General features: G+C 35.2%; 1 protein-coding gene across 2 annotated transcripts in view; it reads right to left on the bottom strand.

Moving 5' to 3' along the window:
- Egfr (epidermal growth factor receptor) overlaps nucleotides 1-14,502 on the bottom strand; it is a 119,366-nt gene that overhangs the window by 68,550 nt on the left and 36,314 nt on the right. The gene's annotated exons all lie outside the window — the stretch shown is intronic.

Below are 14,502 nucleotides of genomic sequence, written 5' to 3'. Positions count from 1 at the left end.
TTACAGCGAAATGTGGTTCATTGGCCGGCACAACACATTCACACAGGTACTATACATATATGTAACTATGTATTTATGTATGACAACAATAATGAGCACTAGCTATGTGCGGAACTATGCAAACTATAGTGAAAATTGCAAATAACAATTTTTGTAAAATGATGCCGAATCAGACGAAATGAGTATGGCAGCAAAGCGAGAATCGCCGAATAAATCACAGTCAGCAGTGAAATTCTGTGGAAATCGCTAAAGCGCGCTGCCGTGTAAGTAGGTAAGGCCAAAGGTTTATTTACTGCATTATACAAATTTATGCAGGTTTTTTTCACGTTTTTTTAAGGAAATGTATGTATATATGTTTGTAATTGCGCGCTGCGCTATTTTACTTACATTTGTATATAGTTGTGTTTAGATGACTATATTATCTTCACAAAACTCCAGCTAATTGTAATTATGCACAGAGTGGTACGTACATACATACATATGAGTTCATACAGATGAGAAGATTTCGAGAAGACTTACCTGAAAGAAAGAAGAAGATACAAAATGTTCATTAATAATTTGATTTAGAATGCAAATATAAACTATACATAGGCATATGTGAATGTAATAAAAAAAGTATTAAAAATATATTTTTAAATTTATGATAAAAACAAGAAAATACACCGAAGCTATATAAAATCCTTCACAGGTGCGTTTCTTATAGCATGTTGATGTTGATCGATCAGTTTGTATGACAGCTGCATGTTATAGTAGTCCGTAGTGTTTTCGCAGATTGTATCCTTAACTTTAAAAATGATTCATGCTTAATTTTGCATAGGTATCTTGTCAAATAAAAAATTTTTCCATATAAGAAGTTGATTTTGATCGGTTAGCTTGTATAGTATGTTCAAGGTATACAAATTAAAATCGTATTAAAGTATGCAGCCAAACCTGAGTAATAGAGAATTGGGTTAGCGAAAAACTTTATAAGTGAGAATAATTCTCACGTCCCGAAATTTTGATCTCTCAAAACCCTCTATGAGTGAGAAACAAAAACCTCCATAAGTGACAGTGGTTTTTCCACTTTGACCTCTATAACTGAGAGCCTCTTCTGTATTTACATCTATAAGCAACAATTTTCCTTTGTATGACTCATTCTTTTTTTTTGCAGGAATCGGGAACTATTTGGTTTTCTTGTAAGTCAAAGAAATAATATTTAACTGAATTAACTTATTTGTCATGCTCAGTGCAGTTCATAAATAACATTTGCAACCAACAGTACAGCACTTACAACAAATGTCTGAACGAAAAATCAACGTGTTGTCGTTTTAGTGAAAAACTTCTATAAGCGAGAAAAAAATCACGGTTCCTTAAACTTTCTCTTAACCAGCTTGACTGTATTTTTAAATTTATTATAAAAATTAAATTGATCATTTTGAGAACATAAAATATGAAAATATCGTTTTTGTATTAATTCTTTATTTTATAGTGGAACACCACACTCACCAAACAAAATTTTTAAATTTTTGTTTATAATTTCCAATATAATTGCATTAAAATTATTAAATATTTTTAGAAAGCCTGCAAATACTCCAAAATCACACTCTCTTCTAAGCGATTGAGTGTGTTTCTGTCGCTTTGATTAAGAATATTACATGCTAATGACATATTTATTAGCATATGTATATGTATATATATATACTTAATTAAGTAAATATGTGTGTATATGTATGTAGCTTAACATTTTCAACACAACCACAAAATTAGCCAACAATGAAAACAAACAACAGCTGGTACCCATTCTACCCCAAGCAACACACGCTCAGCAGCAAAAATGCAAATTCTTATATACATATGTATCTGTATACAAACATATATACAAACATATGTGACACTTTTACATATATGGATTACAGTACACACACATGAGCGTTGCTGGGAATCACAAAAACATTGCGACAGTGCGCGAATTCACACGCTCGCGAAAAAAAAACACACACAGCGCAGCCAATTTCACACGACAATGGTGGTGGAGCCGAAAGCTAGCGACAACAACAATCATAACAGCATCCACATACAACAACGAGAAGCAACAAGTGCGAAATAGGCAATTATGTCGCATATGTTAATTTTCGCACTGCTTTTTGGGGCCACCACGGCGTGGCAAGAGCAATGTTGCAGCAACAAGGCAACAACGTAACAGCGCCGACGAAGTAAACAGAAGCTGCAAAAAAGATAGATTCGTGCAAAGTGAACGAAATTAAAACATCAATGAGGAAAACGAAAAGCCGAAAAGTGGCAACAGCTGTTGTTGTGGCTAGATATGATACATATGACGCGTTAGTGCGCGTTGACACACGGACTTTTTTGTTGCCCAGACCGGTTTTTTGCAGGCGAGGGGACGACGAAGAAAGACGAAGAAACTATGTCGCTCGTGCTTGGGTGGCACTCCTTGTGTTCCTGTTCGAATTAACAGATTAACATGTTCGGTCTGAATACTCCTAATAAAAATATTTTAGAAAAGTGTAAATAAGGATACAAATTGGCTAATCGAAAATATTTTTGTACGCGGTGCACAATGAAGCAACACCAAAAGAAAATTTCCTGCTAATGAGCAACAAAAGGTTCTGTATGTAAACTCAGACTTAGCGAGAGTAAGAAAATATACTAAAGAAAAATAATGATAATCATGAAAATTAAAATGCCAGCAAGAGTTAGCAACGCAATGTTCTTTCAAAAAATGTGAACAACAACAACATTACAGCAACACAATTACGCAACTTATGCTGTTGCGATTTCGATAGAGGTTAACTTACGTATATGCGTGTGTGCGTGCGTGGATTAATTGCTATTATTGATTTATATTGCTATATATGTACGTATATATACAAATATTGTTCGTTAAGCCTTTTTACATAAATATACAAATACATATGTTTGGATTAAAATATAATATATGTATGTGTGACTGTATATTACTACTGCAGCCACAGAAAAAATTTGCCGCTAAAACATTTATTTTTTACTCTGAAATATTATTGTACTATTGTATTGTATATTATGAATTATATTGTAGATATTTTTATTAAACACAAAAAACTAATAATTAAATTTTTTTTTAAAATAAAGGGTGACATTTTTCAAAAGATCGACTTATTTTAGTGCCTTTTCAGTGCAATAAATTTGCTGCTTTCACAAAATGATATTGATAACAACGCGATGTGATGAGTTCGGAAATTTTAACCGCCATTTATTATCATTAAAAATTATGAAAAAGTGAAAAAACAGCAGACTGCAAACGATTTAATTTATTTGTGTCTAGCGTTGTGTTTAAGTGTGTGTATGTGTGGCCATATGTTTTAATTGCAAAAAATATTATCAATATGAAATTATCGCACAAACATTTAACAGTGAACAACATTGGCTTTTGAGGTCATCAGAGGTGTGAAAAATTGCCAATTTATTTTGCAAACATAATTAAATTGAATACTCAGCAAAATTTTATTCGAAACTAAATGCAAAATTTTGAAATAATAAATAATATGACTCAATTGGCCTGAATTATTTTTTTATATTTTTTTAAGCTTTAATCATTGATAAGAAGAGTCAAATGTACTTTACAATGGACAGCAGGTACTTGGTAATAATTTCTAGAAATAATTTGCAAGCGCCTTATAAAATTACGGTTATGACTTTATGCAGATTTTTTTTAAATTAAATATCAGAATAACAACAAAAAAAAGTTTATCACAAGTGATGAATACAGGTAATGATTGAAGACTAGTCAAAATTTTGATTTATGATACAATGGCAATTTCCAAAAAAAAAAAAAATATTTTGTGAAAAAATGTCCACTTCAGAATAGTTTAAAAAAATATAATTTTTTATCAAAACTCTTTTTAATTCGACCATTGCCTATCAAATATATCTAATAAGAGCGTGAAAAATTCAAGCGTCGTTCAAGTCGTTCTGAGAAATTTTTCTCAACGACTCAAAAACAGCGTTTGGTGAAAAACGCGATTAAAGTTTTAGAAATTTTCTGGGAGTTTTCGATAACACTAGGTAAAAATATTCAAATTTTTGGAGAGTATTCTCATATATATTCGATATATATAAATAAACAAGCGGATATGTTTAAACCCCTTAAAAAATAAAATTTGCTTCTTTTTCAGTTGCAAAAGTAGAAATATTTCCTGCAAAAATTAAGCATACTGGTGAATGATCGTCATTAAGCAGCTATATGTTGAAAAATATCCTTGTTCAATACTACCATTTACTACGATCATTTCAAGTGATGTCGTTTTTCTACTACTAATCTCATATATTCCTTCAAAATCGAATTGTAATTACAACTTCTCTTTCCAATATGTTTGATTAGGCTTCAACGCTAAATCCATTGTGAAATGAGTTTTCGAAATCGATGTACATCACATGATCTCGATTTTCAAAACAATCTAGTTTGCTTATTATTCACTACAGGGGTTGATGAAAAACAGTGTATTATATCATATTACTTTTTTTATTTCGAACTGATTTTGATTGCTAAGTTTTTATTTATGCAGTTTTATATAATATATACAACTTCAGTAATATTATTAGAATTTATAATTCGTCGCCAGTTGCGTTTGCCCCATTCTTCTTAAACTTCTGTACAGAAGCAATTGTTTGACGGCCATCAATTTTCATTCATTGGTTTCCAGAAACTAATTGAAGTTTTTTATTTTTATAATTTTCTTTTGGAAGGGTTGTGAAACATATTGCGCCATTTCTTTCGCTATAAATTTCCAGCAATATACCATATAATACATATTAAACATATCTACATAAAAAGTAGTATTTTGTACGCTCTCATAACCGTTTAAATATGAGTATGATATAGGTGACAGGAATCATTTTGATATCGACTTCTACACTTATAAGCGAAAAAAAATCATAGCACTAGTATGTATGAGTATGTGTGGATAATAAGCCTAGTCGCCGTACCAAATGTATGCGGCTTAAGTGTGGCTGCTACACTCAGGCGCACGCTCATGGTGGCAATAACTTTTGTTTACACTTTCAGGCGCTGTGCAACAACAAAGCTTTTACCACAAATATCTACAGGCGAGAGCTTCGCACAAAGCGTTGATCAGCTAATTTGCGGCATGTTGCACGCGTTGCGCACTGCTACACACTCAAAGAATGAAACTACAGCTAAATATATATGTATATATAAGTATGTATATATGTTTATTTTTTTAAATAACATCAATTTGATGGCCGCGTGAAGCCAACACTTTGACTGTCATTTCGCAAGCAGTGTTGGGTGGCGTGGCGCGGCGTGTGCATGCAGACCGTCTGCCTCCAAATGACTTTTAATTGTGTTAAATACTGAAATTGTTATTAAAAATCATTTATTGTTTGTGCTATTCACCATTGTTGTTTTTGTTGCCCGCATTGTGAGGAGTGCGCGCGCACTTTGAGCAAATAAACAGTGAAAGAAGGGTGTCGGCGTTGGCCCAAACGGTCGCGCGGCCCTCTTTCTGTACAATGCTCAAGATGATCTGCGCTTGACTCGGATTTTGGGTTGGGCCAAGTCGGCTTAAGCAGGGCGGTGGTGGCCGTTGATGTTTTTTTTTTGTGCATACACACATGTATGCCATACTTAAGAGCGGCTTAATAACAGCCACACGAACAACAATAACAATTGAAAGAATTACACAATTTATAGCATTATAAAAAGTTAACGAAAGAGCAGAAAAGCAATAACAATAACATAATTCAATAGTTTGCCAAGCGCTCGTCGAGTAGGGTGTTACGGTATGCGAAAGCGGATAAAGGGGTGGTTGGGAGTGGTGCTAACATATTTATCTGAAAGCGATCAATTACACACTGGCCATGCAGAAGGCAGCGTGTTGAATGTATGTGTACATGCCGACAATTTGTTGCCATACGAGCACCGAAAGCTGCAAAGTTTCAAAGAATTTGTTGATCTTTTCATTTTTTCGTTGTTGTTGTTGGAATTTATTAATTAAATATTTCGTGCACTTCGAAAAAATGACGCACCCCAACTGAAAGTGTACAAAGTGCCAGCGCGGCACAAAGAAAATTCTCAAAAAATATGAACCGTAATAATTCTAGATGAATTTGTCTTCGATATGCAACCCACCGCAACAGAAATGCAGCATGCAACAATATGGTGCATAACAAAATGCAACGATTACCCACATGCATAAGTGTGCATGCATTTGTAGACATTGTAGGCATGCAACACGCAGACTAATAACATATGCCACAAAAAACCGCTACAGATAAAAGACGCTATAAAAAATGCAGCCAAAAGTACCTACAAAAATCACAACAAAGACAACGGAACTGAGGAACTGAGGAAGCTACCACGCCGTTGCATCAATGAAAATGCCTTACAGCAAGGCGATATGTTGCACCGAAATTGCGTGGCCCGATAGCAGAGCGTGAGAATTTCCCAAAGTGGTACAGCCAGCAGCGATTGCCTGACGACGGCTGCTTGCAACACCAGCGTCAACTTTTTTTCCACATGCATATTTTCTTGCAAGCGAAGGCACGATGCATAGTGCCGTTTCAGACAGGGACGCAAAAGAGTCTCAAACCAGTTTATTGTGGGCGAGGGGACGACGAGGAAAGACGAAGGGACCGTGCCACTCGTGTTCGGGTGGCACGCTTTGTGTTCTTGTTCGTAACAGCTCGCTGCTACCCTTTTCAGCATTCCTTTTCACTTTCAAATCCTTTGAATGGTTGCAAGAGCGCTCGGTTTCAAATGAATTCGATCGCAAATTTGAGTTCTGTTATCTATTTTTGTATGTAATATGCAAATACGTATTCATAGAATAATAGAAATATTATGACAAATTGTAAATAAGGAGAAAATTAAGATATAGATTATGGAGTAAAGAAATTATGAATTTTTAATACGGAGTAAAGAAATTATGAGTTTTTAATACTTAAAGATTAGGAAATTGCTATTATAAATTTGGCCTTGAAAATATTAGTTGCGGATATTCAATACATTCTTGTGGATTAGGGAATTCCCGTCTTTAGTATTTTTTTGAAACTATTTAGCGGGTAGGTACTTGTACTATGCATATTGTTCTACCATATTCATGGTAATTCATTGCAAGCAAAATGTGTGACCATCATCTCAACATACAAATGAAATACGCAGCACGCAGTGTTGCGCGGTGTTGCGCAGTCGAACCGCACAAATATTTACGAACATTTTGTGAAAAGGAATGCAGAAAAACTAGACTCGAGTTGCTGGACTCTTTTTGACCGTGTGAATGCCCAGAGCGACACCAAAAGAAAATTTGAAAAACATCCGACTCTTTTGCATCCCTGTCTGAAACGGCACATACACGATTCTTGCGCATGCATATATAAGTACACACATATCGATGTGCAAACACATGGTAAACATATCCAAAAAGAAAGCAATTGATAAGATTTGTACAGGCGAGGAGCAAACTGCCTCAATGCTGCCTACTGTGTTCGAATTTCCTTTCGAAAGTACACAAACAACTACAACTGCAGCGAATGCAATCATAAGCGCACATATGCACATGGAACGCCATACATATATATGCGCCACTTAAGTGCCTACACACTTTGAAGTGTTCTCCGTGTGGCGCATAAGTACAATAGAAACAACATAATACTCGCTTGCAAACATATGTATGTATGTGTAAATGTTGCATGCATGATCGTCTTGGTTATCCTGACGCGTACTTCAATGCCTCTCGTTTGACTTCTTCATGTAAATCGGCACTCAAATATGTAGATTTGTCAGAGCATGTCTTTATTTGCTATGTTCCTTGCCATTATATTTAGTTAGATGCTTTCTATTTCTGCCTTTTGTGTGACAAATATTTGATCATCTGGAGTCAAACTTTCCCACGCATCTCTCTTTACGCAGATTTTCCGTTTAGAGTGTAAGGACTACGATTAATTGTAACTGTATATTATTATTTTTTAGACTTAAATATATTTTTCCTTTTTATCTGTGTATGGGTAATGACCATATACTAAACTGTTGTACTTAGTAATAACTAAGACCCAGCCGCATAATATCTGTTGTTGTACTGATATTGTGGGTTTCGTCGGCTAAAAAACGGCCTATTTTCAATAATTTTTTTTTATATAAAAAATTATTTATTTCTTTCAAAATTCTTTCTGTCTTAAAGATACACATTTAGAGAATAATTTCAGAGATTTTCAAAAAAAAAAATTAAAACTCCGCCATTGTAACGTCATTTCCGGTGACCCCTCGAAAAAAAGGTGCGTCCGCGTTGTCAGCATAACTCCTGACAGGATCATTTAAAATGAAAAAATATATATATGTGTTTTAGTTCAGACCATAAATTCCTACTTGAACGAAGGGAAAAAAACAAGTTCAAATTAAAATTTCGGTCAAATTTGCTCGACATTTTTTTTTTTTTTAAATAATTGTGATTGAAAAAAAATCCTTCGTCCAAGTACGAGTAAATTGTATCTCAAACACCTGTATAAAATTTCATCAAGATCGATTGAGTAGTTCGCGAGAAATCTTGACAACCGACTTTGAAAACACAGTTTCGAGAAAAACGTGTTTAAAGTTTTAAGTGACACTATTGATGACCTCGAGCGCGCAACTTTTCAAAGCTGTATCTCCAAAACTATTACTGATACCAACTTGAAAAATTTGTGACAATGTTCTAGAGATGTTACAGAATTAAATAAGACAGTAAAAAAAAATTTTTTTTTGTGAAGCCGCGAAACCCGTCTAACCCCTTAAGCAATATCTCGAGATCATTTATTTCAAAAGAATTTCATATGAGAGTTGATTTTATTAGAGTCGAATCAGAGATTTCTACTATAGATTAACTAGAAATAAGGAATGCTTTCGGGAGGCCGAAAAGAATTGAAACTAAAGAATTGAAAAACATGGCTAGTCCGCTTAATATCGACTAAAAAATCATCAATAGATAGACCTTTAGGGTGTAATATAGGAAGATTTTGTTTGTTTTGAGAACAACTTAAGTTCTCTAACATCACAAAAATTTCAAAACGTTTGAGTCTTAACTTTCTAGTAGAACTGCTTTCATACTCACAATACACAATAATAACACAAAAAACATCACTAAAAAGCATGCTTTTCAAAAAGATTCACCATGCGATTGATGTCTAAAGACATGTATTTATGCGTGCTGTCTTTCTACAAAGTTCAAACACTCACTATAGCTGGCCATCCAGAAGAATTGAGCTTATTGTCTTTTACGAATTATCAATTACATTTCTATGTTTTTTTGTTAGCAGTAGAACTATGGATTCATGTTTCCACAAAGCGCTTAGATTAAAATGTCAACTCATGGTGATTAAATGGTTGCACATTAAGCCAGCAGGATCGCACTAAGAGGCATCTTTGTCTATGATCGTGAAAACAGCAACTTCCATTGAAGAATTCCATGCAGAAAAAGTAGTAATTAAACTGCAAGAAATTATGCGCATAGATATTGTTAACTCATGTTGCACAAGAACACACACGCAACTTGTGCGCGCAGCTAATGTGCATCATTGCAACACCCCGAAGAGCTTAGTTATAGTTGATTGAACTCGCCCGAGCAACTAACTCGATAGCAAAGATTTTTTCAATTATACGCCTATGGACTACAACGAGGCAAACACTTGTGGCACATGCACATTGCGTGAATGCTGATCGGCAGACAAAAGCGTTCTTTCATTGCGGCCTCAAGAGAGCGCCACAATGCTAATGAATTGCTTGGTCATTAATGTCATTTCAAATGCACAATCGCTTCAACGTCCCTTGATCACACCACTGCTTCCTGGCCGCCAGCAGGGTACTGGGCAATGCGCCGCGATTGGCGATCGGTGATCGTGTAATTGGGAAAATACGAGTTCCATTGCCAATCGTGGCTGATAGCGAATCGCTGCTGTTTGATTGATTCTCAACTTGGACTCTGGAGCTTGCACCCTGTTCGCGCTTTGTTTTTGCTTTTAAATTGTTAATGCACCAAGTCATTCAGTTGCATGATTACCGCGGCTCCAAAAGGACGCAATGTCTTCCATTTAATCAATAAAAATTGCTGTTCGTCTTCGTTAAGTATTATATCTTTTGTTTTTATGGCTGAACGCTTACTTTTTCGTATTTCTTCAGAGCATGCGTAAGAGTATGAGTGGTTTTGTAGTTTGGCTAATATTTTTGTATTAACTACAAAACTATGTACTACTCATATATCTGCGGAATTCGATATTATATATGATTTTTGACAAATGACAAGTCACGGATCGTTAGCTGTTGAGCAGTCTTGCTCGTTTCCTAGCTGTCAAAGCGGCGAAGTCAAAACAAAGCTTTACAATCATAGCAAGTGCAAGTGATTGATTCCAACGGTGGTGTAAAGTTTTGACGTGTTAGTAAATATTTATATGTACATATATTATATGTATAGGCTTAATGGGTATGTCCCCGCCTTTTTAAGTATAGCAATTACTACAGCTAGCTCTGTAGTTGTTTATATATTTCATCAATATTGTTGCTTAACTGCCTTGAGCAATTTTTTGCCGCGTCATTGGGTTAAGTAACTTTAATATACGCTTTACAATAACAAAACACGCTTATTTTCGTCAACTTTAGCATAAAATAACATTGCTCCTTAATTTTCCAATAATCAGTCAGCGTTTATTTAAAAATATAAAAACCTAAAAATTAATCAAATTGAATATTCTGTGCATGCACAGCATTCCTGGCATTGCTGGCGCTGCTGATAACCTCTGACAGATCCAGTACGTACAAACAAGCTCATCAAAATCGCAGCGGCGATAAAGTACAGCGATCGTGCGCCTGTGATGCGTGCATATTTTGTGTTTAACATTCAAGTAAACACGCCTGTATGGCATGCGCTCCAGTTTAATCTGTTAATTTACTTGAAAATTTTGAAAAACATAAATAATTTTTTATTCAAAAAACAAATATATATATATATATTAACAATATATTTATGTTATTAAGTTTATGCAAGTTTTAGTGCATAGATATTTTTTCAACATTATTATATAGATTACTAACTTTTCAATGGACTGATTTTTATATATTCGTTGATAATAATTTATTATATTATTAAAAATGCTTGATCAGAGCTCCGATCGCCAGTTAACTAAGCAAACTTTTGGTTGCCAAATATTCACTATTCGAATCAATTCCTCTCATATATATCATATCTAAAAAAAATTTCCTTTGCTTATGAAAGCTGGCACCTATTCTTTACTTCATACTAAATATTTAGAAGGAGTTTGAGAAAGTGAAACCAACTTCGTTTAGAGTGATAAAAAGAACAATGACCTGCGAGTTGATAATTCAAAAAATTTCGAGCACAAAAATTAATTCAACAACATGCAAGAGAATTTTTTTGGATGTTGTGAAATAGTTTTTCCATATTTTTTCTAATTCAACGATTAATTCTTGTATTTTTTGGCTATCATCAGTCAAATTTTTACTTGTTTCATTTCTGTTGTCGAGTTTAGCTCATTTCGTGACCTGATATGCAGCGTTCAATGCGAGATAACGTCCAACATAATTTACGATTTTTTCAGTAATTCAAAAAATACATAAATTACCAAATCTCTGGGACAGCTCATATCACTTACGTTACTAAGTTTAAATTATATATTTTTTTGTTTTTTTTTTCTTCATACGTGTTTATGCAAATAAATAAAAAAACACATGCTGATTTACACAGAAATATCATTTTGCGACATTAATATGCATCGGCGCGTGTATTTTTGTAAGTCCCTACAGTTTAATATATTTTGCACAAGTTCTGAGAAGCAGCAATCATTTGATGAAAATTGATAGCAAACCTAATACTTTTTAAGAAGAAATTCACACTTGTTTATTTATTTAGAAATATTTATTAGAAATTTAAAAAGAAAATTAAAAAGAATTTGCGCAAATGTAAATTATAAAACAGGTTATTTAGTACAACAAATAATTTGTTGTTATAAATTCGTTGCATGAAAGCGATCGATCAAGATTTCAGAGAAAAACTGATTGAACGATTTCTAGGAAAGAAAGTCAGGTTATCGCTGCTCGCTAGAGGTTTTGAGCAACATGAATCGATAAGTTTAACCTATGAACACGCTCTAGACTACGATTATAGGGTAAGAAGAAGATTATGCTTTAAACGATATTTATAGGGTAGCAAGAAAATAGTTCTAGCAGAATTTTCAAAAAACAGGCAATTTCCAATTTTGTTAAGTTTGGTTCATATTCTTATTCCTTACGCCACCACATAGAAACATTCATTTCTACAACTCAAGCTGTCTGTGGTCGTTCTCACAGCACACATTTGCCGCTTGTTTCTTATTTTACAGCTCCAAGTAATCAAGAGACCTTTGTGTGCACCCCTCTGCCTGTGACCGTTATCGACTACTTGCCTCGTTTCGCACAATCTCGCATTTCAATTGACGTCAACTAAGCACCGGCCGCCACCCGCGCGTAAATGCACTCCATACCACCACACATCTCATATATTTGCGAGTCCCCGCTATCCGCGCTGTGGCTTTCTTCATTAAAAGGCGTTGCAAATCAACGCAACTGCTCTTCATCGTTGCAAATCTTCATTGTCGTTTGCCACTTGCTTCGACGCTTTTCTCCACCACATTGTAGCTTTTTTTTTCATTTGTAATTTATTGTACTTAATTAAAAACGCAACATTTCAAACCACTTTCTAAATGTGGCAATACAAAACGGCCACAAGCGTCTTATATGGTTTCATTTGCTGTGCTTTGATAGCGGTGATGGCTATTAAAACTTCAGCGCTTGTGGTCGCAGCCGCAGCTAGTGTATTGTTTTTGTTGCAAGCACTCAGCGACAATTCGTTGAAAACTTTCCAGGCACATTAGAAGTAGTAGCAAACCAGACAAACTATCAGCGAGTATGGCACTGAAGTCGTACTGGGAAAATAGCAAGCAGGCGTCGCATGCATCGTTCGGTGTTCATACTTTTATATATATACATATATGTGTTCAGCTGACCGCTCATCAATGACTGGCAACGCTGACAACGCCATTTCCCAAGATGTCAGCGTCTGCCACAGCCGCAATTGCCGAACGCCAAACACACTCAGCTGCTGCTATCGCCCGTTCATTGAGATCGCCATTGACGTGCCTCTATTGCAAGCGATTGCGATCGATGTTGTTGCTTGTGTGCATTACCAAATTCGTTCACTCATATTTCTTGGCCCGCATGCGCGCACCAAAAAAGTGAAAAGTGGCCCACAACAGCGATCGTAGCGAGTATCCGCACCATGCGCCCGGTAAGGTAATAGCTACCGCAATAGCAACATGCCACATAAATAAATGGCAGCGTAGTGACAGCAGGACATGACAACAGTTGCTGCTGCAACAGCAACACCAACGGGAGCCGCCGCTCAGACTGAGTGACTATATGCGGCATGATGACAAGCTGCCAGACCATATACGTGGGAATGTGCACAGGTAACAGGTAACAGCAACGGCAGTAACAGCTTCAGCTGCAACAAAGTGGACACATCCGTAATTGGTTTGGAACGAGTTGGTTGTTGGTTTTCATAGCAATGCGAAACAAAACAGCACAAGCTACTCGCCGTGTGTTAAGGAGGTCTAATTTAAATGAAGCTTTTTGCTGGCAATTGAAGAAAATTTTAATGAGTCTGTTGCATGTGCCCCACAAGCTGGAAGTGAGTAATTTGTCATGTTTTTTGGGTGAAAGTAGGGAAAAACTTCACACTGTGGTAAAACATTTAAAATTTGACGGTAAACAATGTTAATGTGTTGCCAGCTATGTGGCGAAAACTCTACATAAGTCAGCTAGTTCAGAAAAAACTAAGCTGTTTTTATGATACTGAAGGAATTCTTAATCAAACTCAAAACTTGCAGTAAGTCCGAATCAAACAATCCCACTATTGCGAGTGCATAACTTTCGGACGAAAGCTCAGTAGTTTCAAACATTCAGTATACATAAGCGAGAAGAATTCGTCTATTAAGGGGGTATTCTAGTGTAGAATTTCAAAAAAAAATCGATTTTTTCGATCGACAGGATTTTTGAGAATTTAAATTATTTTCGGAGATATAAACATTTTACAGATCCGGCCTCCAAGCTGGTTCGGCTAGGTCGAATCGAACAACATACTTTAAATGCGCTTTTCTCAGACCAGACTTTTTCAATACCCACGAATTTGCGAGTTCCGATTGACTTGAAATTTTCAAAGAATTTATCTTTATGAACCTCTCTTGAGTAAGAACTAGCCTCATCCCAAAATTTAAATTTTTACTATTATATTTTTAAAACTTACGATAAAATTAAAAAAATGGTCAAATAAATCGTTTTTTCTTAAACAGTCGCCATTTCGTCAACATTTATTTTTTTGTACTTATCGCAAGTTCATACCATTGCGACAGCATTGGAGATTGATAATATTTTCCTTATTTTATTTCAGATGACTATAAGGGTTGAAATCATGGGTTTGCTCATGTGCC

Source organism: Bactrocera oleae, chromosome 4 (genome assembly GCF_042242935.1).
Source record: "Bactrocera oleae isolate idBacOlea1 chromosome 4, idBacOlea1, whole genome shotgun sequence".
NCBI classification, from domain to species: domain Eukaryota; kingdom Metazoa; phylum Arthropoda; class Insecta; order Diptera; family Tephritidae; genus Bactrocera; species Bactrocera oleae.
This window is presented reverse-complemented; position numbering and strand designations above follow the sequence as displayed.